Raw genomic sequence first — 26579 nt, forward strand, 5'->3', positions numbered from 1 at the left:
TAGAGTGATGTTTAGGTGATGTTTAGGGTATGTTTAGAGATGATGTTTAGAGTGATGTTTAGGGATGATGTTTAGAGTGATGTTTAGGGTGATGTTTAGAGTGATGTTTAGAGTGATGTTTAGGGTGATGTTTAGGGTGATGTTTAGGTGAGTGATGTTTAGGGTGATGCTGTTTAGATGTGTTTAGGGTGATGTTTAGAGTGATGTTTAGATGTTTAGAGTGATGTTTAGGGTGATGTTTAGAGTGATGTTTAGGAGTGATGTTTAGGGTGATGTTTAGAGTGATGTTTAGGTGATGTTTAGAGTGATGTTTAGAGTGATGTTTAGAAGTGATGTTTAGTGATGATGTTTAGGGTGATGTTTAGAGTGATGTTTAGAGTGATGTTTAGGTGATGATGTAGGGTGATTAGAGGAAGTTTAGGGTGATGTTTAGAGTGATGTTTAGAGTGATGTTTAGGGTGATATTTAGAGTGATGTTTAGGGTGATGTTTAGGGTGATGTTTAGGGTGATGTTTAGAGTGATGTTTAGGGTGATGTTTACGGTGATGATTAGGATGATGTTTAGGGTGATGTTTAGAGTGATGTTTAGAGTGATGTTTAGGGTGATGTTTAGAGTGATGTTTAGAGTGATGTTTAGAGTGATGTTTAGAGTGATGTTTAGAGTGATGTTTAGGGTGATGTTTAGAGTGATGTTTAGGGTGATGCTTAGAGTGATGTTTAGGTTGATGTTTAGAGTGATGTTTAGGGTGATGTTTAGAGTGATGTTTAGAGTGATGTTTAGGGTGATGTTAAGAGTGATGCTTAGAGTGATGTTTAGGGTGATGTTTAGAGTGATGTTTAGGGTGATGTTTAGAGTGATGTTTAGAGTGATGTTTAGAGTGATGTTTATAGTGATGTTTAGGGTGATGTTTAGGGTGATGCTTAGAGTGATGTTTAGGGTGATGTTTAGAGTGATGTTTAGAGTGATGTTTAGGGTGATGTTTAGAGTGATGTTTAGAGTGATGCTTAGGGTGATATTTAGAGTGATGTTTAGGGTGATGTTTAGGATGATGTTTAGAGTGATGTTTAGAGTGATGTTTAGAGTGATGTTTAGAGTGATGTTTAGGATGATGTTTAGGGTGATGTTCAGGGTGATGTTTAGGGTGATGTTTAGAGTGATGTTTAGGGTGATGTTTAGGGTGATGTTTAGGGTGATGTTAAGGGTGATGTTTAGAGTGATGTTTAGAGTGATGTTTAGGGTGATGTTCAGGGTGATGTTTAGAGTGATGTTAAGAGTGATGTTTAGGAGTGATGTTTAGGGTGATGTTTAGAGTGATGTTTAGAGTGATGTTTAGGGTGATGTTTAGGTGATGTTTAGAGTGATATTTAGAATGATGTTTAGAATGATGTTTAGGGTGATGTTTAGGGTGATGTTTAGATGATGTTTAGAGGTGATGTTTAGGGTGATGTTTAGATGTGATGTTTAGAGTGATGTTTAGGTGATGTTTAGAGTGATGTTTAGAGTGATGTTTAGAGTGATGTTTAGAGTGATGTTTAGGATGATGTTTAGGGTGATGTTTAGAGTGATGTTTAGGGTGATGTTTAGAGTGATGTTTAGAGTGTGATGTTTAGGGTGATGTTTAGGGTGATGTTAAGGGTGATGTTTAGAGTGATGTTTAGAGTGATGTTTAGGGTGATGTTCAGGTGATGTTTAGAGTGATGTTTAGAGTGATGTTTAGGAGTGATGTTTAGGAGGTGATGTTTAGGTGATGTTTAGAGTGATGTTTAGAGTGATGTTTAGGTGATGTTTAGGTGATGTTTAGAGTGATGTTTAGAATGATGTTTAGGGTGATGTTTAGAGTGATGTTTAGGAGTGATGTTTAACATGTTTAGAGTGATGTTTAGAGTGATGTTTAGGGTGATGTTTAGGGTGATGTTCAGGGTGATGTTTAGGGTGATGTTTAGGGTGATGTTTAGAGTGATGTTTAGAGTGATGTTTAGGGTGATGTTTAGGGTGATGTTTAGGCAGATGTTTAGGAGTGATGTTCAGGGTGATGTTTAGGGTGATGTTCAGAGTGATGTTTAGGGTGATGTTTAGAGTGATGTTTAGGGACAGCAAACCCATGCTGTACAGGAGGAGGAAGTTGTTCGGTGCAAGTGTATGAATGTGACAAAGCATGCTGAAGTGTACCCCATGGGAGGCTGAACATTGTACTCTGTGTGATGTGAATAGGCAATGGTGGGATACCTCGGGTCGATCTCTGTAGACAATCATGCGGACTACAGTATATCAGCTGTGGTTGGAATTTGGTTTCGGCCAGTTCGCTTTCAGGTTTAGCGAGTTCCATTTCGTAATTCTGTACACCGGGATTTATGGCAGATAATGTTCTGTGGTGCTCTTGGCATACGTCTTCTTGCTACATGTGAATGATAAATGACATACAGTTGGTAAAGGTATAATTGAATCCCATATCCGGAAATATAACGGGATTGATAAGATGGACGCCTTCTGCTAGTGGATTGCTATTAGTATTTTTGTATTTGGGATTAAACTTTCTTAGTAACGTACAGATTCTTGTACTTTTGTTGGGTTCAGTCCCATCCGGGATTCGAACTCACACCCTCAGAGTCAGGCACCTAATCGCCAGCACACAAAGTCAGCCGCCTAACCCGCTCAGCCACCGCGACTTCCACTGAGCAGCCCCACCACTACCTCTACAGGTTAAGAAAGGCATCATTTCCACTCGCACCCGAAGAGCCAAGAACATCTGCTCGACAACAGAAGCCCTAGAAACCGAACTAAACCACCTCCGCCATGTCTTCATCCATTATAACCAGTACCCCCAAAAGTTAGTTAACAACGTCATCAGATCCACCCTCAACCCAAGAGATAAATCACCCCGTCGGCAATCAGCACCCTTCGTAATAAGTATCCCGTATGTCCAGCAGTCGGCCACCAGATAAGACGACTGCTTCAGCAGCAGCAGGCATAGACGTCCTGTTTCAGAAAAGCAAGTCCACCCAGAACCTCCTCCAAGTCACAGGCAAACCGCCGTCAACAACAAAAGATGACCCCTCGGGAGTAGTCTACCAGATATCCTGGAAATCAACCTAGCACACTACAAGATTAGGAAACTCCTTGAAGCCATAAACATCCAACGCTACAACCCCACCATGAATCGTGATCAATGTTATTCCATATCCTAGGCCTATCACCACCTAATCAAAGACCACCACCAGTAATCCATCCATACACCCCTTGTCCATGTGGCTTCCACGCTCCACTTTACGCATTGTAATCACAGCTAGTGTACTTCAACCTACTTACATCTCATTGTACGTCAAACTCATCAATTGTATAAACTCAACTCTAATCACAATCAATCACTCTGTACATCAACCTCCTCTGCTGAAATCACTAATCACCGAATCGTCGCACTCATTGAAGTCAGTTGACTATCCATAGAACTTAGTTTTCCTACACTGTTAATGTTTTGCATTCACATACACCGAATTGCTTCAAGTTCACGTCAATTTGACCGTTCAGTTTACGACTCTGCTTTCAGTTCAAATATGCATTAATAGTCACAAAATGTATTCAGAGCTTCATATGTAAGCTTTAATAACTTCATAATTACCCCAAAACGTCAAGAGGCGAACAGTGCAAGATAACTTCAAAGGTTTTGCATCTCAATTTTCAAGGTAACATAGTTAAACACGTATGTCATATAAATTCTTAAAACTTGACGAGAAACACAAACACATTTATTTCATGTGTGAATCAGGTAAACCTTACCTGAAGATACATGTTATATGAATGATTGTCACTGGCTGACGAATGCAATGAGCGTCAACACATGGCTGGAACAGGCGACTGCACTAAATCGAATAAAGCTGATTACGTATAATATTGTTCATTAAGTATGCAATTTGAATAAACTATTACCATGGCTTCAAATACTTTCGATACTTTTCGAATTTCATGATCAAAATACATTTATATGAAAAACTATATTGAAGGTGATGATTCATAGTGAAAGACATATATAGAACATGTAGCAATATTCTGATAGCAGACTTGACAAAGGAGGGCCAAGATCACTGTCATATATTGGAATAGGAGCAACTCACATCAAGAAACCGTGAGGCAGTGCTGAAATATAAACATTACCAAGTGCGTCTACAGCATCCCAAGTACATGATTAAAACACTACATTCACAATACTGGTTAAAAAGACCTATATATTGCGACTCCCACCGTTTATTGTAGAGGAAACATACACGTTTTTATGCGACTGTGACAGATGCTCCAGGCAGGGCGGGGTGGGAGCTGGGAGGTGGGGGTGGCGGGACATGTTTTGCGCGAACACCTGGTGTCATCACGATGTTCAGTGATTCATTCACTTAATTTCGCCTTTAGCGCGAATATTTAATCTGTTTCCTCGGATAATCGTGACTGGTTACTCTCTGTTATGGGCATCATCGTCACTTCCGTGATAAAGTACATAACACATGTACTTTTATGTCACGTGGTCTTAAAGCACTGTTTAACAACAACGTCACTGCGTTTCCGACACCCACACCAACGACACTACGTTTGCCGTCGACTACACCAACGACACTACATTTGCCGTCGACTACACCTCAAAGTCGTCCTCCTCCTGGTCCTCGCCTTCTTCTTTAGGCAGCACGGACTTAGAGAAGTGGTATGCTACAACTGCACAGTAGCCGATACTGATCTGATTCACACCACCACGCATGCGGTCTCTGAAATAGGAATGAGAAGCTGTGAGTTTGTTTATATGCTGTATGAGCAGTGTTCCAGTGATATCAGCGTTTTAGGCTGATATGGGCGTTGTCCGTTATGATGCAGATCTTGTAACCTTTTATCATTTAGGTTAAGCTCGCGACTATGTGCTTGATGCTAAAATGTCTATAAAACACAATCAGGGCTAATACTGGAATCCAACCCACGACCTAGGTTTCAGGCACACCTTAGGGATGCAAATCTGAAGGGCAAATCGACTGGAGAAGTAGCCTGTACATAACATCGTTTGTGATGACTTTTTAAACATTTCACCAAGGACCGTTGCATATTTCACGAACACGCCTTATGTCGTGTATTTACATACTAGTATACAAAGATCACAAGAAAATATTTGTTCTGCAGTTTTTGTCCATTGATGAGAATATCCACCAACTGTAATGAATAAATATAGTAAATTACGAGTGAGTGAGTGAGTTTAGTTTTAGGCCGCACTCAGCAATATTCCAGCTATTTGGCGAGTCTGGACAAGACAATCCAGTGAGCAACAGCATGAGCATCGATCTGCGCCATTGGGAACCGATGACATGTGTCAACAAAGTCAGCAAGCCTGACCACCCGATCCCTTTACTCGCCTCTTACGACAAGCATGGATTACTGAAAATCAATATTCTAACCCGGACCTTCACGGGTAGTAAATTACGAAATACGACGGAAACAATGTACCACTTCAAATGTATCACTCTAAATGTCAAAGACTACATTGTTTATTTACAGGAACCAGTCCATGGCAAAGAGCAGACTGGTCTGTTCTATAGGTATACCGAGGGCCGACAGAATGATGATGATACACACGATGCTGGAACTAGGAAGGGCAGGAATGGCCAAAGATAGGGCTGCTGTCAAACTCCTGCAATCCAAGTAAGAGCTTGTCGGATAGTCTATAATTGGTGGCGGGTGGATGGTACCCCTTTAATCAGTCACTTCAAGAACTCACAAACTGCACAGGGGAAATCAAGTCCTGGATGACAACTCATATGCTTAAACTCAATGACACGAGGACTGAGGCACTTCTGGTAGGAACAAGTCACCAAATTTCAAGATGTCCCATTAAGAACCTAACCATCGCCGATGCAGTTGTTCCTATAAGCTCATCTGTCAAAGATCTAGGCATATACTTTGATACATCACTGTCAATGGAAACACAGGTGAACAACATCTGTAAGACTTGCTATTTCCATCTTCGCTCCATCAGCAACATCCGTCAATATCGTACAGCTGAAGCCACCCATGCCTTAATCCGGGCGCTTGTGATTTCAAGGCTCGACTACTGCAACAGCTTGTTGTTTGGGATCAGTCAGAGGCTATTGGATAAGTTACAGAAGGTGCAGAACACGGACGCACGTATTATCAGTCGCATTCCCAAACATGGCCACATCACACCTGTTCTTAAAAAGTTGCACTGGCTCCCCATCAAGGCAAGAAGCGACTACAAAATCCTCTGCTTGACCTATATGGCCCGTCACGGACTTGCTCCCCAATATCTCTCTGACCTGCTTACTCCTTACTCAAACAAGCACTGCCTTCGATCATCCAATCAGGAGTTTCTGTTCGTGCCAAACTTCAAGCTTAAAACTTTTGGAAACCGGACTTTTTCATATGCAGCCCCAACCTTGTGGAATTCACTCCCATACAATCTGAAAGTTTCTGATAGTATTGCCACATTCAAGTCAGGACTCAAAACATACCTGTTTTCAATGTATTATTAGGAACTCTATTTTGGACGTGTACATATTGCTGTATAAATGTGGGAGACTCTTTTAATCTGTCATTGTTGCGCCTTGAGCATATCTGCTGACGTGGAAAAGGCGCATGAAGAAATCTGCATTTTATTATTATTATTATTATCATTTTGTTCATGTTGACATTATTGCGAATCATCCGGGATTTCTAAATTGTGATACATACATCTGAGTAATATGTTTTACTTCTTAACAAGATGGAGAAATCAATACTTTAACGGAGACTTTGCTGTATCACACACGCACGCACAGGCACATAGAGACATACACCTTATAGTAATGTGTTCGCTTGTCATACCGAACACCACGGTTCGATTCCTTGCTGCAAAATGTAAAATTGTTACATGAGTCGCCGTTATTCATTGTTTAGGTTTGAACATACCTTTCTACCTGCCTATATATGTCTAAGTTGTTCGTGCTTTTCAGGGGGCGAGGGGGTAACCTTAAAACCTTATTTTTTAACGTTCGCTCGGCAAGCAGAATGTCCGGGGCTTGATCATGCCCCATTTCTGGTGTTCACGCCCCCCATGCCATGATATTCCCGGAATTCTGCTAAAAGCGACTGACAACCAAACTCATTCCTTCCCTCAGTGCTTTGAAAGCACTGTATGTATATTTATCACTGTCAGTTTACTACTAGCTGTTTGTCTCAAATTTACCACTCTTCTTTTCTATTGTTGGGCGGTCTGGTGTCCCCCGCCGTGATATAGCTGGAATATTGTTAAAAGCGGCGTAAAACTGAACTCACTCACTCTTGTTGGGCGGTTTTGTCACAAATCAAGAAGCACCCTTATAATATGCTGTAGGGGCTTGCTATTCCCTGTGCAGTTGTCTCCCCTTGTCAATAACACGTCAAACCGAACGTTGCAGCTGCATCTGATAGCACACACACACACGCACGCACGTACACGCTCAAAACATAACAAAACACACCCACCCACACTTTCCATTGCAGTTTGCCTGTTTATTTTGTTACTGACAACCCAGTGCTTGCATGTACAACATGACATTCCTGTCTGACTGTTTCAGATACATTTGAACATTACCAATAAACAACACACAACCATTTATTAAATGGAGATGAAGTTATGTAATGAAGCGGATTGTACACCAAGGTTTAACCCCCTGGCTGCCGAGTTTTTTTTCAGGCGCACATTTTCATACGGTTTGAAAAGTGATCGTTGTGCGAGAATTGCGCTCGCGTGGTCCTGGATATACGTACGGCTATAAAATTACACAGAAATGTAGAATATTAAATTTCCTATCCGTTGGTATAAATATAAGTGCAACTACCTCGGCGGTTTGAAACACTGCTAAATGTTGTCCAATTTTTTTATGCGTTAAAAACAGTAATTTTATCCGCTTTTTTATCGCGCACCGATAAAAGCACTGTGCTACGAATTTTTAATGTGGCATCTTTACGGAAAGTGTTAGCAAGAAAATACAGCTTGATATCTGAACGACATAAGTGTATATGAATTGGGTTTATGTGCTTGTGCATAACGTTATACGCTCAACATTAAAAATGACTCGCAATAAATGTCAAAATGGATTTCTATTCTTTCTATGACGTCAAACGACGACAGAGAGGTCATACACATATAATGATAAGGGGCATAACTCCGTTATGCGTAACACTAGGTCCATGTAACTCAGATCACTTGAGAGAATTTGTTGTGGATACGGACGCTATATTTTCGTTATTTTATGTTCATGGTGAACCAAACTATCCCAATTCAAAGTTCCCCAAAGTGAGCGGATGCAGTTTGGTAGTTTCACAATTTACAAGAAAATGACAACGTATTACATGTGAAAGCACGTAATAGCGATTTGGATGGCCCTATCCGATATATAAGTTAGTTCTTAGATTCCCATATTGTCCTGTTTGTGTAGATGTATTTTGACTAATTTTGCATCGTTATTACCAGAGTACTAGCCATATCTTCAAATGTAATGAAATTGCTGAAAATAATACACCATTTTAGTTGACGTCATTGCTTGTTTTATGCATTTTGCGACGTCGGAAAAAGACGACACTGGTATGCTGTTTAGTACATATCTCACCTAATTTCCTTTAATTGTGTGAAAGGTCTCGGCTTCTAAGACTCTTTAGACAAAACATAAAATGACTGATTTTTCCATTTAAATAGTGTCCTGAATATATCAACAATTAGACAGTTTGACTGTGTATCTTTTTGTGAGAAACACGCGCACCTGTTTGGCATCAATTTAACGTAAATGAAAAATAACATTTCACAACACCCGAATATTTTGTTTAGGATAAGAATTTTCTTTGTTTATGATTATGTAGCTATTTCTCTTCATAAGTATGCAATGGAAGATGCAAAAGATAGCTTTTATATATGAAACTAGTACGTACTATTTATTAGAATATGGATGTAAGATTTGTCCAAATTAAGACATGACATGGTTTATATATTTTTAAACAATTTTCGTATAAATATAGTTAGAGTTTGATATCCTGTCATCACAATATTTTAAATCGAATATGAATTGATTATATTATCGAAAACAATGATAGTGAATCATAAAACGTTTCCGACAAACGCGCACCTGGCCAATCAATATTACATCATTGTTTTGTCTATAAACCGACACATAAATGATGCAAAAACAAGAATTCCTTTAAATATGTGTGCATATACATTTCATACCATATATAAATCATTTTCATTAATATTATCAGTTTTAGTTATAAGGTTGAATTAAATCGCCGTTCATTAACCTGGTATGTTATCTCCAAATGCCACTCATCGGAACTAACGCAATCTTATGGCTACGTTTGATCTTCTAACACTTGTGTAAAGGTTTAGAATATGGTGTATTGCACTACCTCAATAGTCTCAACCGACCTTTATAAATAAATTTTCGACCTAATCTGTGTATTGTTATATGCTTATTCCAGTGCTATGCTTTCCATGCATCTGTTAAAGCTTCATCGTCTATCATCAGCGACTTCAGGTGGACCTTAACAAACTTGGCCAAAAGAAATCTGAAATTTGACATAAAACATGCATTTAATGATTTACCAGTTACATTATATTTCCTGGTCTGCTAGTTATTCTTCTATCTGCAGGGATTAAGATATTCGTTTGTACTGTCTTGTATTCTATGCCGGAAATAGCAATCAGCTGTCCGCCCAATCTACCGGTGATGCAGTTCCCGCAAAATAATTCAAAACATAGTTGAGTTGAGTTGGGCTTTACGTCACATCGGCATTATTCCAGCCATATAGTGACGAGAACAAGTTTGCATTGAAAGTACAGAGTCGGAATGAGTTGTATTTCAAAAACATGTATTCATTACATTGTCATTTAAAAGCAGAAAAAGTCATAGCACCAAATTTAAAGGCAGGCAATTTGTTAGTGACATTTGACAGTTACAATTTATGATACAGATCAACTTCCCTCAGGTAAACATAGAGATTTTTTCTGGGTTACATCTTCTTTTTATTCTCGAGTACAACGTTTCAGGGCTTGTTCTGGCCCCATCATCAGGTAAACGGAACAGTAACTGTTAACTCTGGCCGTGACGTCACAATGTTTATGACGTCACAATGCTATGACGACGCAATACATGTTCATAGCATTGTGACGTCATAAGCATTGTGACGTGGCAAGATTACAGAATACCGGATACCTATCCGCCATTTTTATTTTGATTGCGCATTTATTTTTGCGCACTTCCATTTTGTTTCCTTAGCAACGGCACGCGATGAATGAAGGCTGTGTTGAAGCAGCGTTCAATATTAAATATTAAATATTAAACAATATTAAAGCTAAAAAAAGGTAAGATAATGGGGGTAAAGGGGGTACCCCCCTTTATTTAAAAGCCTTACCTACCTTACCTTACCAATCAAAAATCACTTACCATCAGAGTGTTCCCACACTGTAGAGTTCCTTTTCCCAGCATGCATTTGAATAAAATTTCAACACACGATTACTTTTTACTCTGTTTACGTCAGTGAACGCTGTTAAAATCCCCAGTTTAGGTTTCCTAAACCGGAAGTAAGGTGAGGAATTCGATTTTAACCTTATTTTTACCTTAAATTCGTATTTTTATTGGATCGCTCGCAGGCTCGCGCTCTCTGTTTCTTCTATATATAGGAGCCTCACGCGCACAATAGAATGTATATAATTAGGTATCCGGTATTCTGTAAGTGTACCAGCATATTGAATAATATTTGTATCAAAATGATATAATGGATTACATAAATTCACACATGCAAGGTACACTTATTGTAACCAATATGTGCAATTTAATGAATTACCAATTTACAAATTGATTGAAACATTAGTCGATTTATTTGACAGATTGACTGTTTCAATGTTTTTTATATAAAACGTAACTTTTAGAGAAACAGCTAAGACCAGAGACCATATAATATATTATCATATTATATGGTCTCTGCTAAGACACAGACACTCAATTTATGTGACTGTATGATATATGTTATACTTGTAATGTCTGTGAGTGCATTCCCCTCTGAACTATACACAGACATGATACAGTGAAATTCTTCATATATACTACCAGGGAGACTGTATAGAGAATACTACACGAGGTCTCATTAGATACGAATTATACGAAACGAGTGTCCTTCCTATGGTATCTGACCGAGCGAAACACCACTCCTACATATCGACTACGTATCGACTATTTATATAAAGAAATTCCGTCACCCCTGCAATGTGTTATTTATAGTGCCAACGTGAGGAGACGCTATGTCCAGTACTCCGTGTACAGATGGCCTAAAAGTCGGGCCAGGCCGGGCCAAGGCGGGCCAAATCTATTATTGGCTAATAAACCCATTAACGAAAACCATGCCTACAACTAATCAATGCAACATACACTCATGATAATAATGATCAATCGGAAGCAACAAACACGTACCATAATAACTTTATTACGAGTAAATCGGCTAAAATCCAGGAAGACGAGAAGCCTGTGAACTGGCTGACAGAGGTTACGTCTAAAAGTGGAATCGTTAAACGAAACGGGATTTAATACGTATATATACTTCAGCCAATTCCGATACACATTTCCGTTGGCCCGAAAATGTTTTTACATCTATATCAAATCACATACCACCCCATAAATTCACTATTCATCGTATTTAAAGCATGCCCACATTGAAATGATACGATCTCTTCCCCACACTCTCAACATTATCTCGGCCACAATTTTCCGCCCGGCTTGGCTCGAGCCGTCAAAAGCAACTTAAACGTAACACACGTATCTTGTGTTTAATTCCATAGACTGGTATTATATCTACCTAAATATCGCTTTGTAATGTTATAAAATGCAACACGTAAAGAAAACTGCTCCGTTAAAGCGAAGCCCTTGTCTCTCATTTTTCAACATAACCTCAATCAAAAGTGTTTAGTCTCTGTTCAGCCCGACTTCGTCCAGGCTGTCAAAAACAACCTAGACCTCACAGATGTATCTTGAAATGTGTTTAAATCCATAGATTGGTATTGTATCTACCTAAATATCACTTTATAATGTTATCAAATGCAACATGTAAAGATAACTGGTTCGTTAAAGTTAGCCCTTTTCTCTCTCCATTCTCAACATAGCCTCAATCAAAAGCGTTTAGTCTCTGTTCAGCCCGACTTGGCCCGTGCTGTCAAAAACACCTTAAACCTCACACATGTATCTTGAAATGTATTTATATCCATAGATTAGTGTTATATCTACCTACATATCACTTCACAGTGTCTCAAAGCGTAGTATTTGAAGCAAACACCTTGCTCAAAGTGAAGCTATCTTTTCTACATTTTCTCAACAAACAGTATCACAACGTCAGTACGCCTTGGCCCGGGCTCTCAAAAACAACTTAAACCACACGCATGTATTCTGATTTGTGTTTAAATCCATAGATTAGTATTATATCTACCTACATATCACTTCACAGAGTCTCAAAGCGTTGCATTTGAAGCAAACACCTTGCTCAAAGTGAAGCCCTATTTTCTACATATTCTCAACAAAGACACAGTATCACAAGCGTTCAGTCCGGTTGGCCCTGGCTCTCAAAAAGAAATTAAATCCCACACATGTATCCTAAATATCAATGTGTGATGTTACAAAATGCCACATGTAAAGATAACTGCTCCGTTAAAGTGAAGCCCTTTCCCCTCTCCTTTCACAATATAGCCTCAATCAAAAGTGTTTAGTCTCTGTTCAGCCCGGCTTGGCCCGTACTGTCGAAAACACCTTAAACCTCACACATGTATCCTGATTTCTGTATATATCTCTAGAATAGAGTTATATCTACCTAAGTAAGTCTTTATAGAGTCTCAAAGCGTAGTATTTGAAGCAAGCACCTTGCTCAAAGTGAAGCCCTATTTTCTATACATTCTCAACAAAGACACAGTATGTCAAGCTTTCGGTCCGGCTTGGCCCGCGCTCTCAAACGCACCTTAAACCTCAGAGATGTATCTTGAAATGTGTTTAAAGCAATAGATTAATTGGTATTAAAAGCATTTGACTCTGTTCAGAGACATTTGTTGTGGTCAAAGATGACACGCCGCTTTAAGATAAATTGACATTTTCTGTGTGCCATACAGTCACTCTATCAAGATGTGCAATGTTGTGTAAAAATTAACACTGAAAACACTGAATGGTTTAATGTGTGACCATTGGAGTAAAACAAGGATGTGGTCTTTCTCCTACACTCTTCTTGATGACTTAGGTACCGAAATAGGTAACAGCCAATGTGGAGTGGATGTAGACCACATTAACGTATCCATATTACTCTATGCACATGACATTGTGTTGATAGCTCCAGATGCTACTAAGTTACAACAACTTCTACACTGTCTCTACAATTGGTCATCTAAGTGGGGATTATCCATAAACAAGGACAAAACCAAGATAATGCATTGCAGACCAGTGTCTATTCCTCGATCAACTAATAGATTCACCTGTGGTGACATGGATATAGATTACTGTTCTGAATATAAGTATCTAGGTATGCGGCTCGATGAGCATTGTGACTAAAAATCTTTGAGGGAAGTGTGCAAATCTGCCAACAGGGCCCTGGGTGTAATAATGTCAAAATTCAATTTCCTTGGAGGTTTTAGCCATGATGTTTTCATAAAGTTGTATGACAACTATGTGCAACCAGTCATAAATTACAGTGCCATTGTTTGGGGATTAAATCACTTGAACACAGAGAACTTGGGAAACTTCAGAATAAAGCTGCAAGACTGTTCCTTGGTGTGAGGAAAAATCCTTCCTCAGTAGCAGTGAGAGGTGATTTAGGTTGGAGGTGTTCAGATTCAAAGATAAAGATTTCACAAACTATGTACTGCGGAACCAAACTCGCTTTGTAGAATTTTACATAATTGGTCTGTTCGGAGAAAATCATCATGGGACTACAGAACACTAGAGTTTATAAAAAAGCTTGAACTTCATGGTTTTAGCGATATATATGATTACTGTGCAAAGTTAACCAGAACAGAACTGTTATATAAAGCCCTAGAAGTACTTGATTCAAGAGACAGAGCTAAGTGGTATCAGGATTTATTTAATGATCAAAACCAGCCAAATGGCAACAAATTAAGAACTTACAGACTGTATAAACAAGACATTAACACTTGTCACTACACAAGATTATCTATCACAAGACAACAGAGAAGCTTGATGGCATCGCTGCGCTGTGGAAGCCTACCTCTAAACCTAGAAAAAGGACGGTATACCAAGCCTGTCACCCCAATCCATGAGAGATTATGCACAATGTTTGCTACAAATTCTGTTGAAGATGAGGTACATTTTGTGATATTATGTGCCCATTATGAAGATATTCGTGAAAAACTGTTTTATATGTGTATGCAGATTTATGATAATTTTCTTAATCTTCCAGAGAGAAATTCTTCCAAGAAAAATTCTGCTGGCTGATGGAAACAGACCATATCCAATATGATTTTTGTAAATCTCTGCAATTCATGTATTATAGGAGGTTATTGCAAGACTAGCTTTGATCTATATACCACTACAATCTATGTAACTTGTATGTGAATGAATGTATTGTGAATGAGTGATTCTTTTATGTATATTTGAATGAATTTTATTCCTTCTGTGATTTGTTGTATATTACCAACTGTCTCTTATACAGGTGGTAAATACTGTACGAGAGATGAGATGAGGGTGTGAGTTCGAATCCCGGATGGGGCTCAACTAAAAAAAGTACTAGAATTTGTACTTTACTAAGAAAGTGTAATCCCAAATATAACATATGTTATAAATCAGCTAGGTGTTGTGTTTCAATTAACATACTCCATTGTTGCCCTTAATTGCCGTTCAGGGGCCTTCAGTGTTATTGATTGTACATGTTCCAGAGTATAAACATTAAAGAATACTATAGTACCGATACATATGGCAGGCTGAAGCTATTTGTGATATGATTTACACATATAATTAACTTAATAAATATCGGAAGATATTACACCCAATTATATGACATGAAATGCTTGAAAGAGGTGGGTTTTTTTAGTGGTTCAGAATACAGGATGTTCTCCGTACAGTTTCCACAGTATAAACATCAATTCATACTAGTACAGATATAGATAGCCGGCTGAAGCTATTCATGACATGATTTGAACATATCAGTAATTTAATAAATATCAGAAGGTATCAGCTAAAATGACTTGCCGTATGAGATGTTATGGTTATATAATTTGAACATACGAAAGTATGAAAACACATCCACGGCAATGACACTGTGTTGCCCAACTCAGGCTCGGGAGAACATTGTTTCACTGTGAGAGCTTTGCCAAAGGTTACTCGGAGATGCCGTTTCCGGATGTTGTAAACTTCAAGCGTTTCTGATAATCCTGTTTTCCTGAACACGCATACAGACAATAGAAGTATTAGAGAGAGAAGTGGGAGAAGTATGTTTTCATTAAATCCACAGTGTCTCGCCTAACTTTCTCCAAAATGCACCCAAATATAACTGGCCAAGCTGGGCAGTAGCAGCCTATTTTCAAATCATCTGATATATGTTGCATTTGATAACATTACAAAATGATATTTAGGTAGATATAATACCAATCTATGGATTTAAACACATTTCAAGATACATCTGTGAGGTATAAGGTGCGTTTGAGAGCCCGGGCCAAGCCGGACCGAAAGCTTGTGATACTGTGATTTTCTTGAGAATGTATAGAAAATAGGGCTTCACTTTGAGCAAGGTGTTTGCTTCAAATACTACGCTTTGAGAGTCTGTGAAGTGATATGTAGGTAGATATATTACTAATCTATGGATTTAAATACATTTCAAGATACATGTGTGAGGTTTAAGGTGTTTTCGACAGCACGGGCCAAGCCGGGCTGAACAGAGACTAAACACTTTTGATTGAGGCTATATTGTGAATGGAGAGAGAAAAGGGCTTCACTTTAACGGAGCAGTTATCTTTACATGTGGCATTTTGTAACATCACACATTGATATTTAGGTAGATATAATACTAATCTATGGATTTAAACACAAATCAGAATACATGCGTGTGGTTTAAGTTGTTTTTGAGAGCCCGGGCCAAGCCGGACCGAACGCTTGTGATACTGTTTGTTGAGAAAATGTAGAAAAGATAGCTTCACTTTGAGCAAGGTGTTTGCTTCAAATACAACGCTTTGAGACTCTATAAAGACGTACTTAGGTAGATATAACTATATTCTAGAGATATAGACAGAAATCAGGAAACATGTGTGAGGTTTTTGGTGTTTTGACAGCACGGGCCAAGTCGGGCTGAACAGAGACTAAACACTTTTGATTGAGGCTATGTTGAGAATGGAGAGAGAAAAGGGGTAACTTTAACGAACCAGTTATCTCTACATGTTGCATTTGATAACATTACAAAATGATATTTAGGTAGATATAATACCAATCTATGGATTTAAACACATTTCAAGATACATCTGTGAGGTATAAGGTGCGTTTGAGAGCCCGGGCCAAGCCGGACCGAAAGCTTGTGATACTGTGTCTTTCTTGAGAATGTATAGAAAATAGGGCTTCACTTTGAGCAAGGTGTTTGCTTCAAATACTACGCTTTGAGAGTCTGTGAAGTGATATGTAGGTAGATATAACTATATTCTAGAGATATAGACAGAAATCAGGAAACATGTGTGAGGTTTAAGTTGTTTTTGACAGTACGGGCCAAGCCGGGCTGAACAGAGACTAAACAATTTCTATTGCAGATTTTGTTTTCCGAGGACTTTATTTTCCTAAATCGTTGGGAATGGAGAGAGAAAAGTGCTTCACTTTTACTTTACTTTATGAAGTTGTATTTAGGTAGATATAATACCATTTTTGTGTTCGTAAATATAAGCATGTGCACACGCGCTGGCGATCTGATTTGGGCTGGTATTGTTTACAATGAAAACACATAAGAATTTTTGTGTTTGTAAATGCATACTTTGTTTGATCCTTTATAACATATTACAAAATTTTGTGATTTCAAATATTTCTTTTAATATACGTAATCATGTCATATTTGCCCATTGACACTTGCTGATATCCACGTCTCTTTAACATAAACATCCTGTGCTAATTCAGCCTGAGACAATAAAGGTTAATTAGGGAACCCTAATATCTTAATTAAGGAAAGAAAAGCAGTCAAAACACTGTCACTTCCTGCCCAGGACCCCCGGATGTCACACGCTAAGAGGGGTAAGCAACCTTCCCCCATAGACATATCAAGGAAAACACATAACAACAAGACGGTGTCTTTTCTACGGGAATCTCGGTATGTAGTCATTGTTGTTGTGTGGGTTTTTTCACCATTAACTATACATTTTCAATCAAACTACGCATTTGTGAAGGCAGGAAGTGTATCGACCCAAATGTGCAGGTTTCGTTTTAATATTCTGCAATCCATTTTTAGTATTACCAGGTGGCCCGGCCCGGCCCGACTTTTCTTGGCCCCTATTTAGGCCATCCCGTGGGGATAGACCATGGCGTCTGTGCAGTGATGGTGTACTGTCTCCAGGAGAAACTGTTTGAGCCACACTGTGGTAGGTATCAACTGACTACTTTATAACCTTAATGTAATGGGGACTCACACATCAATACCCTACGCTGTATCCCGTGTTCCTGTGAAGGGTGTTTGAAAGAAGGATTGATAAGGGTCTAAGTTACCCCCGAGGCGCACCTGAATCAGCTGGTCGTTGGCTCGAATATCATTGCCGGTCCGATTATGATCCTTGTAGTGTTCGACAGTTGTGTTGACATAAAGGCCATAAAGGGTTGACATAAAAGGTTGACGTAAAGGGTTAATATCAGGCCTGTGTAGTTGTTATTGTAGTGCATTCTTTCCATATCACGCCTATCATTTTTGGGGGGAATGACGTCAGTTGGCTTCGACAGTTTTAATTCAAACAAGGAGCTTTTTGAATTACTGAAATATTTAGAGTATTAAAAGATGGTCATCTATGTCATTTTTGTTCAAAATGAGACTTCTACTTCGTCGCATGCATTCTGTAATGGCAGGCATGTGACCCTGGCACGTGATAAACGGTGACCGGACAAAATCCACCTGGACAAAATCCACCCCAAAATTGCCACCCCGGACAAAATCCACCTCTTCTTAACAAAAAAATGGACAAAATCCACCCTTCTCAAATTGCTATTGTTAAAAGTCCTCCATCATGATCTTTGATCAAGTTGTTTTGCTCAAGCATTTCAAGCATTGATTTGATAGCATTTTCGTTTTCCTGTTGTTCCTAGATGTTGTTTCAAACATTAAAGGTTTCTCCATTTGTCACATTTTGATCATTACTTAATCCTCTTTCATGTATCATTATGTAGTCTCACACTTTGATCATTTCGTAATCCCCTTAAAGAATTAAGATGTTTTTGCAAGCCTGATTGGAGCCCTTTATACTCATGTTTTGATAGAACATACTTTTTAATGAGTTTGAGAAGAAAGAGAGCAAGTCAACAATTAGGTGGGAGTGTTCCCTGTTGTCATATTCATATATCTATTGATGCATGAATGATTAATAAATGTGAAATGTGCAATTGTCATATTTATATATATGCAAAAATGAGCTTACATTTGTTATCGATTGTAAAATTCATTTCTGTGACTAAACATGTCATTATTTTTTTTTCTTAGGGTGGAATTTATTAGGGGTGGATTTTGTCCGGGTGGATTTTGTCCTAGGTTGCAATTTTGGGGTGGATTTTGTCCGGGTGGATTTTGTCCAGGTGGATTTTGTCCTGGATTCGTGATAAACAGTCGAACAGTATAGTGAGGTTTCAGGTAACGCCAACTCAGACGGTCGACCTACACGGACCTCCCAGTTTCTATACACAATGTGATTGTATCTGTTAACGACTCGACGAGGTGGTATGTAGAAGTTAGGGCAGTAGATATGCCATGTCTAACAAATGTGCAAACATTTATCAGTCGCTATTTTAGCTTCATATTTAAGTCTTTGTTCATTTCAACATATTTTGGAATATTCGATACAGTAGACTGGTCATTCATCCAAAAGACACTCACCTTTTTCAATTTTGGAGATTCCATCAAAAGCTGGGTACGTATATTTTATACAAATATCACTTCAAGTGTACTAGTTAATGGTTTTGGTTATTCAAACTGTAACATCTATAGAGGCTGTCGTCAAGGAGATCCACTTTCACCATATCTCTTCATACTTTGTGTTGAAATTTTAGCAATAATGAAGAAATAAAAGGAATACATGTAAACAATGTTGAATACTTACTCAATCAGTTTGCCGATGATACTACCTGCTCTTTAGATGGATCTGAACGCTGTCTGCAAGCAGGTTTTAACGTGTTTTGCGCTGTTTTTCAGGATTGAAAGTAAATACAGACAAAAATAGAATTTTATGGATTGGCTATAAAAAGCGCTCAAGAATAAAGCTCTGTCGACATTTCAATCTAAATTGGGAACAAAGTAATTTTGAATTACTCGGAATAAAATTTGATTTAGATCTTGATGAAATGGTTGATCTTAACTATAAAGATAAATTGAGACACTGCGAAACCCTCAATTTGGTCTATAAGAAATCTAACGACTTTGGGTAGAAATACTGTACTTAAATCGTTAATCATTAAATCATCTCTTCGCTTCCATCCCAAATTCTCCGGACAAAGTAATAGATGACTTTCAACGAAAATGTTTCAAGTTCATACAATATGGAGAAACAAACCTGATAAAGTTAAACGTGATCAACTTATATGTAATATTAAAGATGGCGGCCTAATCGCACCGAATATAAAGGAGGTGATGCAGGCTCAAAAAGTGTCGGTTATAAGACGTTTCTACATGAAGTACACTAGCGCAGTGAAAGCCTCCTTTAAAAGCAAACAAATCAATTTAGAAAACATCATCAAAAAAGTAAACCCAATACAACCATATATATGAAACCTTCTGACAAGACAAACAACTGGTTGTCAAGTTTATTACAGGGCTTCATTGGAAACAAATACAAATCGCAATCAACACTGGATGAAATGGAATGTTATAGTAGGAAATGAAATTGCAATTGATATAGATACTTGGTACAACTATAATCATATTCCCTTTGTATAAAAGATACAGATCTACAATGGTTTCAGTACAAACTGCTTCATCATATTTTGCCAACGAACAGTAGACCTCCCCGAATGAAATATATTGACCTTAACCAATGAAGCTATTGCTCAAATTCTATAGAAACAACACCCCACTTCTTTTATGATTGTAGCAAGGTTACCCATATATGGCAGAGACTCCAAGATTGGCTAAATGATACACTTGATTTAAGTTTGAAATTTAGAAGACAACACATTCCTCTTGGATTCCGTCATAAACATAACGACCCAATTAATGTGATCCTCATCCTATTCAAAAGTATTATTTTTAATCGTAAAACATCTGGAAATATGCCAACATTCAGTTTATGTTGAAAAGGCTTACTTAATACATGTATTACAATTTAACCAAAATATGCAGCTATGTTTTGCTCCAGAATTTACGCTTTTTACAAATTCTGTCACAACCTGTTTAACGACCGATTTATTTTGTATTGTCATTGCTACATGCCCTGTATAACCTCTATACAGAGGTAGCCCTCTACCCTGCATGCTGGAGCCCATTGCTACATGCTCTGTATAACCTCTATACAGAGGTAGCCCTCTACCCTGCATGCTGGAGCCCATTGCTACATGCCCTGTATAACCTCTATACAGAGGTAGCCCTCTACCCAGCATGCTGGAGCCCATTGCTTCACATGCCCTGTATAACCTCTATACAGAGGTAGCCCTCTCTACCCTGCATGCTGGAGCCCATTGCTACATGCCCTGTATAACCTCTATACAGAGGTAGCCCTCTACCCAGCATGCTGGAGCCCATTGCTACATGCCCTGTATAACCTCTATACAGAGGTAGCCCTCTACCCAGCATGCTGGAGCCCATTGCTACATGCCCTGTATAACCTCTATACAGAGGTAGCCCTCTACCCTGCATGCTGGAGCCCATTGCTACATGCCCTGTATAACCTCTATACAGAGGTAGCCCTCTACTCTGCATGCTGGAGCCCATTGCTACATGCCCTGTATAACCTCTATACAGAGGTAGCCCTCTACCCTGCATGCTGGAGCCCATTGCTACATGCCCTGTATAACCTCTATACAGAGGTAGCCCTCTACCCTGCATGCTGGAGCCCATTGCTACATGCCCTGTATAACCTCTATACAGAGGTAGTCCTTTACCCTGCATGCTGGAGCCCATTGCTACATGCCCTGTATAACCTCTATACAGAGGTAGTCCTCTACCCCTGCATGCTGGAGCCCATTGCTACATGCCCTGTATAACCATCTATACAGAGGTAGCCCTCTACTCTGCATGCTGGAGCCCATTGCTACATGCCCTGTATAACCTCTATACAGAGGTAGCCCTCTACCCTGCATGCTGGAGCCCATTGCTACATGCCCTGTATAACCTCTATACAGAGGTAGCCCTCTACCCTGCATGCTGGAGCCCATTGCTACATGCCCTGTATAACCTCTATACAGAGGTAGCCTCACCCTGCATGCTGGAGCCCATTGCTACATGCCCTGTATAACCTCTATACAGAGGTAGCTCCTCTACTCTGCATGCTGGAGCCCATTGCTACATGCTCTGTATAACCTCTATACAGAGGTAGCCCTCTACCCTGCATGCTGGAGCCCATTGCTACATGCCCTGTATAACCTCTATACAGAGGTGGCCCTCACCCTGCATGCTGGAGCCCATCGCTACATGCTCTGTATAACCTCTATACAGAGGTATCCCTCTACCCCTGCATGCTGGAGCCCATTGCTACATGCCCTGTATAACCTCTATACAGAGGTAGCCCTCTACCCTGCATGCTGGAGCCCATTGCTACATGCCCTGTATAACCTCTATACAGAGGTAGCCCTCTACTCTGCATGCTGGAGCCCATTGCTACATGCTCTGTATAACCTCTATACAGAGGTAGCCCTCTACCCTGCATGCTGGAGCCCATTGCTCCATGCCCTGTATAACCTCTATACAGAGGTGGCCCCTCTACCCTGCATGCTGGAGCCCATTGCTACATGCCCTGTATAACCTCTATACAGAGGTAGCCCTCTACCCTGCATGCTGGAGCCCATTGCTACATGCCCTGTATAACCTCTATACAGAGGTAGCCCTCTACCCTGCATGCTGGAGCCCATTGCTACATGCCCTGTATAACCTCTATACAGAGGTAGCCCTCTACCCTGCATGCTGGAGCCCATTGCTACATGCCCTGTATAACCTCTATACAGAGGTAGCCCTCTACCCTGCATGCTGGAGCCCATTGCTACATGCCCTGTATAACCTCTATACAGAGGTAGCCCTCTACCCTGCATGCTGGAGCCCATTGCTACATGCCCTGTATAACCTCTATACAGAGGTAGCCCCTCTACCCTGCATGCTGGAGCCCATTGCTACATGCCCTGTATAACCTCTATACAGAGGTAGTCCTCTACCCTGCATGCTGGAGCCCATTGCTACATGCCCTGTATAACCTCTATACAGAGGTAGTCCTCTACCCTGCATGCTGGAGCCCATTGCTACATGCCCTGTATAACCTCTATACAGAGGTAGCCCTCTACTCTGCATGCTGGAGCCCATTGCTACATGCCCTGTATAACCTCTATACAGAGGTAGCCCTCTACCCTGCATGCTGGAGCCCATTGCTACATGCCCTGTATAACCTCTATACAGAGGTAGCCCTCTGCCCTGCATGCTGGAGCCCATTGCTATATGCCCTGTATAACTCCTCTATACAGAGGTAGCCCTCTACTCTGCATGCTGGAGCCCACTGCTACATGCTCTGTATAACCTCTATACAGAGGTAGCCCTCTACCCCTGCATGCTGGAGCCCATTGCTACATGCCCTGTATAGCCTCTATACAGAGGTAGCTCCTCACCCTGCATGCTGGAGCCCATTGCTACATGCCCTGTATAACCTCTATACAGAGGTAGCCCTCTACCCTGCATGCTGGAGCCCATTGCTACATGCCCTGTATAACCTCTATACAGAGGTAGCCCTCTACTCCTGCATGCTGGAGCCCATTGCTACATGCCCTGTATAACCTCTATACAGAGGTAGCCCTCTACCTGCATGCTGGAGCCCATTGCTACATGCCCTGTATAACCTCTATACAGAGGTAGCCCTCTACCCTGCATGCTGGAGCCCATTGCTACATGCCCTGTATAACCTCTATACAGAGGTAGCCTCTACCCCTGCATGCTGGAGCCCATTGCTACATGCCCTGTATAACCTCTATACAGAGGTAGCCCCTACCCTGCATGCTGGAGCCCATTGCTACATGCCCTGTATAACCTCTATACAGAGGTAGCCCTCTACTCTGCATGCTGGAGCCCATTGCTACATGCCCTGTATAACCTCTATACAGAGGTAGCCCCTGCTGGACCCTGCATGCTGGAGCCCATTGCTACATGCCCTGTATAACCTCTATACAGAGGTAGCCCCTCACCCTGCATGCTGGAGCCCATTGCTACATGCCCTGTATAACCTCTATACAGAGGTAGTCCTCTACCCTGCATGCTGGAGCCCATTGCTACATGCCCTGTATAACCTCTATACAGAGGTAGTCCCCTACCCTGCATGCTGGAGCCCATTGCTACATGCCCTGTATAACCTCTATACAGAGGTAGCCCTCTACCCTGCATGCTGGAGCCCATTGCTACATGCCCTGTATAACCTCTATACAGAGGTAGCCCTCTACCCTGCATGCTGGAGCCCATTGCTACATGCCCTGTATAACCTCTATACAGAGGTAGCCCTCTACCCTGCATGCTGGAGCCCATTGCTACATGCCCTGTATAACCTCTATACAGAGGTAGCCCTCACCCTGCATGCTGGAGCCCATTGCTGCATGCCCTGTATAACCTCTATACAGAGGTAGCCCTCTACCCTGCATGCTGGAGCCCATTGCTGCATGCTCTGTATAACCTCTATACAGAGGTAGCCCTCTACCCTGCATGCTGGAGCCCATTGCTCCATGCCCTGTATAACCTCTATACAGAGGTAGCCCTCTACCCCTGCATGCTGGAGCCCATTGCTCCATGCCCTGTATAACCCTCTATACAGAGGTAGCCCTCTACCCTGCATGCTGGAGCCCATTGCTACATGCCCTGTATAACCTCTATACAGAGGTAGCCCTCACCCTGCATGTTGGAGCCCATTGCTACATGCCCTGTATAACCTCTATACAGAGGTAGCCCTCTACCCTGCATGCTGGAGCCCATTGCTACATGCCCTGTATAACCTCTATACAGAGGTAGTCCTCTACTCTGCATGCTGGAGCCCATTGCTACATGCCCTGTATAACTCTCTATACAGAGGTAGCCCTCTACCCTGCATGCTGGAGCCCATTGCTACATGCCCTGTATAACCTCTATACAGAGGTAGCCCCTCTACCCTGCATGCTGGAGCCCATTGCTACATGCCCTGTATAACCTCTATACAGAGGTAGCCCTCTACCCTGCATGCTGGAGCCCATTGCTACATGCCCTGTATAACCTCTATACAGAGGTAGCCCTCTACCCTGCATGCTGGAGCCCATTGCTACATGCCCTGTATAACCCTCTATACAGAGGTAGCCCTCTACTCTGCATGCATGGGAGCCCATTGCTACATGCCCTGTATAACCTCTATACAGAGGTAGCCCTCTACTCTGCATGCTGGAGCCCATTGCTACATGCCCTGTATAACCTCTATACAGAGGTAGCCCTCTACCCTGCATGCTGGAGCCCATTGCTACATGCCCTGTATAACCTCTATACAGAGGTAGCCCTCTACCCTGCATGAAATAACTGAAATGCAGGTTAAGGAAATCCAAACATGTGATAAAACATTTAGTCACATGTACTTGTTCAGTACATTCTCTCTTGAAGTTGAAGCATTAACCTCGCAGACTCAAGTCTGAATAGAAAGAAAAAGAAAGGCTTTAACGTAAACTTAAGATTTTTACTTTTCCAGGTATTGTCGTACCTGGTGTCTTGTAGTCTTATAACGAGGTTTCGGTATATTTTGTAGCTTTGTATGTGACAGACTGATCACCTGTGAAGATCCGCGTTAGTCCTGAGTACCTGTGTTTGCAATAAGAGGTGTGCAGGCTTTCTGACGTGACCCAAATGCATGTCCAGACATGATGCTGCTGTTAAACAATCACATATATCCAGGCCAGGGCGGTATTCTAAAAGTCTTAGATTTTTCTTAAGTTTTGTCTTAAGTTTTGAAAAATTGACTTAGCTAAGTCAGAAACTTAAGTTCGTATTCATAAAGTGACTTAGTCAAAAACTTAGCTTAGTCGGAGTTTAAGTCGATCAGAAACTTAAGTTCATAGCCGATATGCGTGTGCATCGTTGCTAATGGGAAAATACCAGCAACGGAAAACTTCCGGTGGAACTCTTTAATGCAAGAAAATAAAAAGTGACGTCAAGCGGGGATTCCCTTCTGTCATCGAACCGCAGACGACAACACAACGATCAAAATGGCAGAAACTGGGACCAATGATGCAAAGAAAAGAAAACCGAATTGGAATAAGGACGAATGTTTGCAGTTATCAGAACTTGTGAAGCAAAGGAAGACTTTGATAGAGGGAAAATTCGGGCCAGGTTTGACTTCGGCAAACAGACAGGAGGCGTGGCAGGTGAGTGCATTCAAGTATGCATGTGAATAATAAGAACGTCGAATTAGGCTTGGTCCGAGAACAACTATTTATTAATAAGTACCTAATAAGAAACGTTGGGGTAAGACTTCCGCCCTTATCCCGCTAAATTCTAAGGATGAGGATGAATTTCTTTGGGAGGCATTTTCAGAAGTTGGATAAGGCTTTCAGTATGTTCAGATACAGTTGATGAAAAATGTTAAAACCCATCCTTATCAGATGAGGAATTATATATTCAGGTGATATGATTTGACTAGAATGAAATGTAAGGGGTGATATGGGCTGAAGTATTTCCCACCATTTAATGCAGTTGAGTTTTTTTGGTGTTTTTATAAAAAATGAAATATAGATCTAAATGCATGCGTATGCTATGTCTCTTCGGATTTTCCCTTTGGTTCAAAAAACAATATGAAATTGTTGACATAATAAACATCATTGCACAGATTAAATACGAGTGAAATTAAGAATTACCTTAATGTGATATAGACAAACCCTACAATCCTGGCAGTACTAATTTAATGCCTGTTTCAGTATATCTCAACAACATCATTCCATGTAAAATGTTGTTGTTCCAATAAATGTATCAGATTCTTCTTTATGTGAAGATTGTGATCTAGAGGATAGAGATTTATGTTGTTAAGTCTCTATAGTCTTCCTAACAAAATATATCCTTTCTTTTTAAACTTATTTTGACAACTGAAAGACAAATATGTTCACAAATCACTGAACATGTGGCCATGCTAGGTCATTTGTACAAACTATGGTCATTTACACATCAACCAAATAATGTATTACCTACTGCTATAACATTTCTT

The 26579-nt window shown here is 40.4% G+C and overlaps 1 protein-coding gene across 1 annotated transcript in view; it reads left to right on the forward strand.

Moving 5' to 3' along the window:
• Positions 1 to 17506: 17506 nt before the first annotated feature.
• The window catches only part of LOC124288324, a 36171-nt gene continuing 27098 nt past the window's right edge, over positions 17507 to 26579 (forward strand). The window contains exon 1 of the mRNA XM_046724832.1: positions 17507 to 17579. The gene's annotated coding sequence lies outside the window, so the exon portion shown is untranslated. The remainder of the gene's footprint in view (positions 17580 to 26579) is intronic.

The sequence above is a fragment of the Haliotis rubra genome, unplaced genomic scaffold (genome assembly GCF_003918875.1).
Source record: "Haliotis rubra isolate DU_JTF1 unplaced genomic scaffold, ASM391887v1 Scf415, whole genome shotgun sequence".
Taxonomy (NCBI): Eukaryota; Metazoa; Mollusca; class Gastropoda; order Lepetellida; family Haliotidae; genus Haliotis; species Haliotis rubra.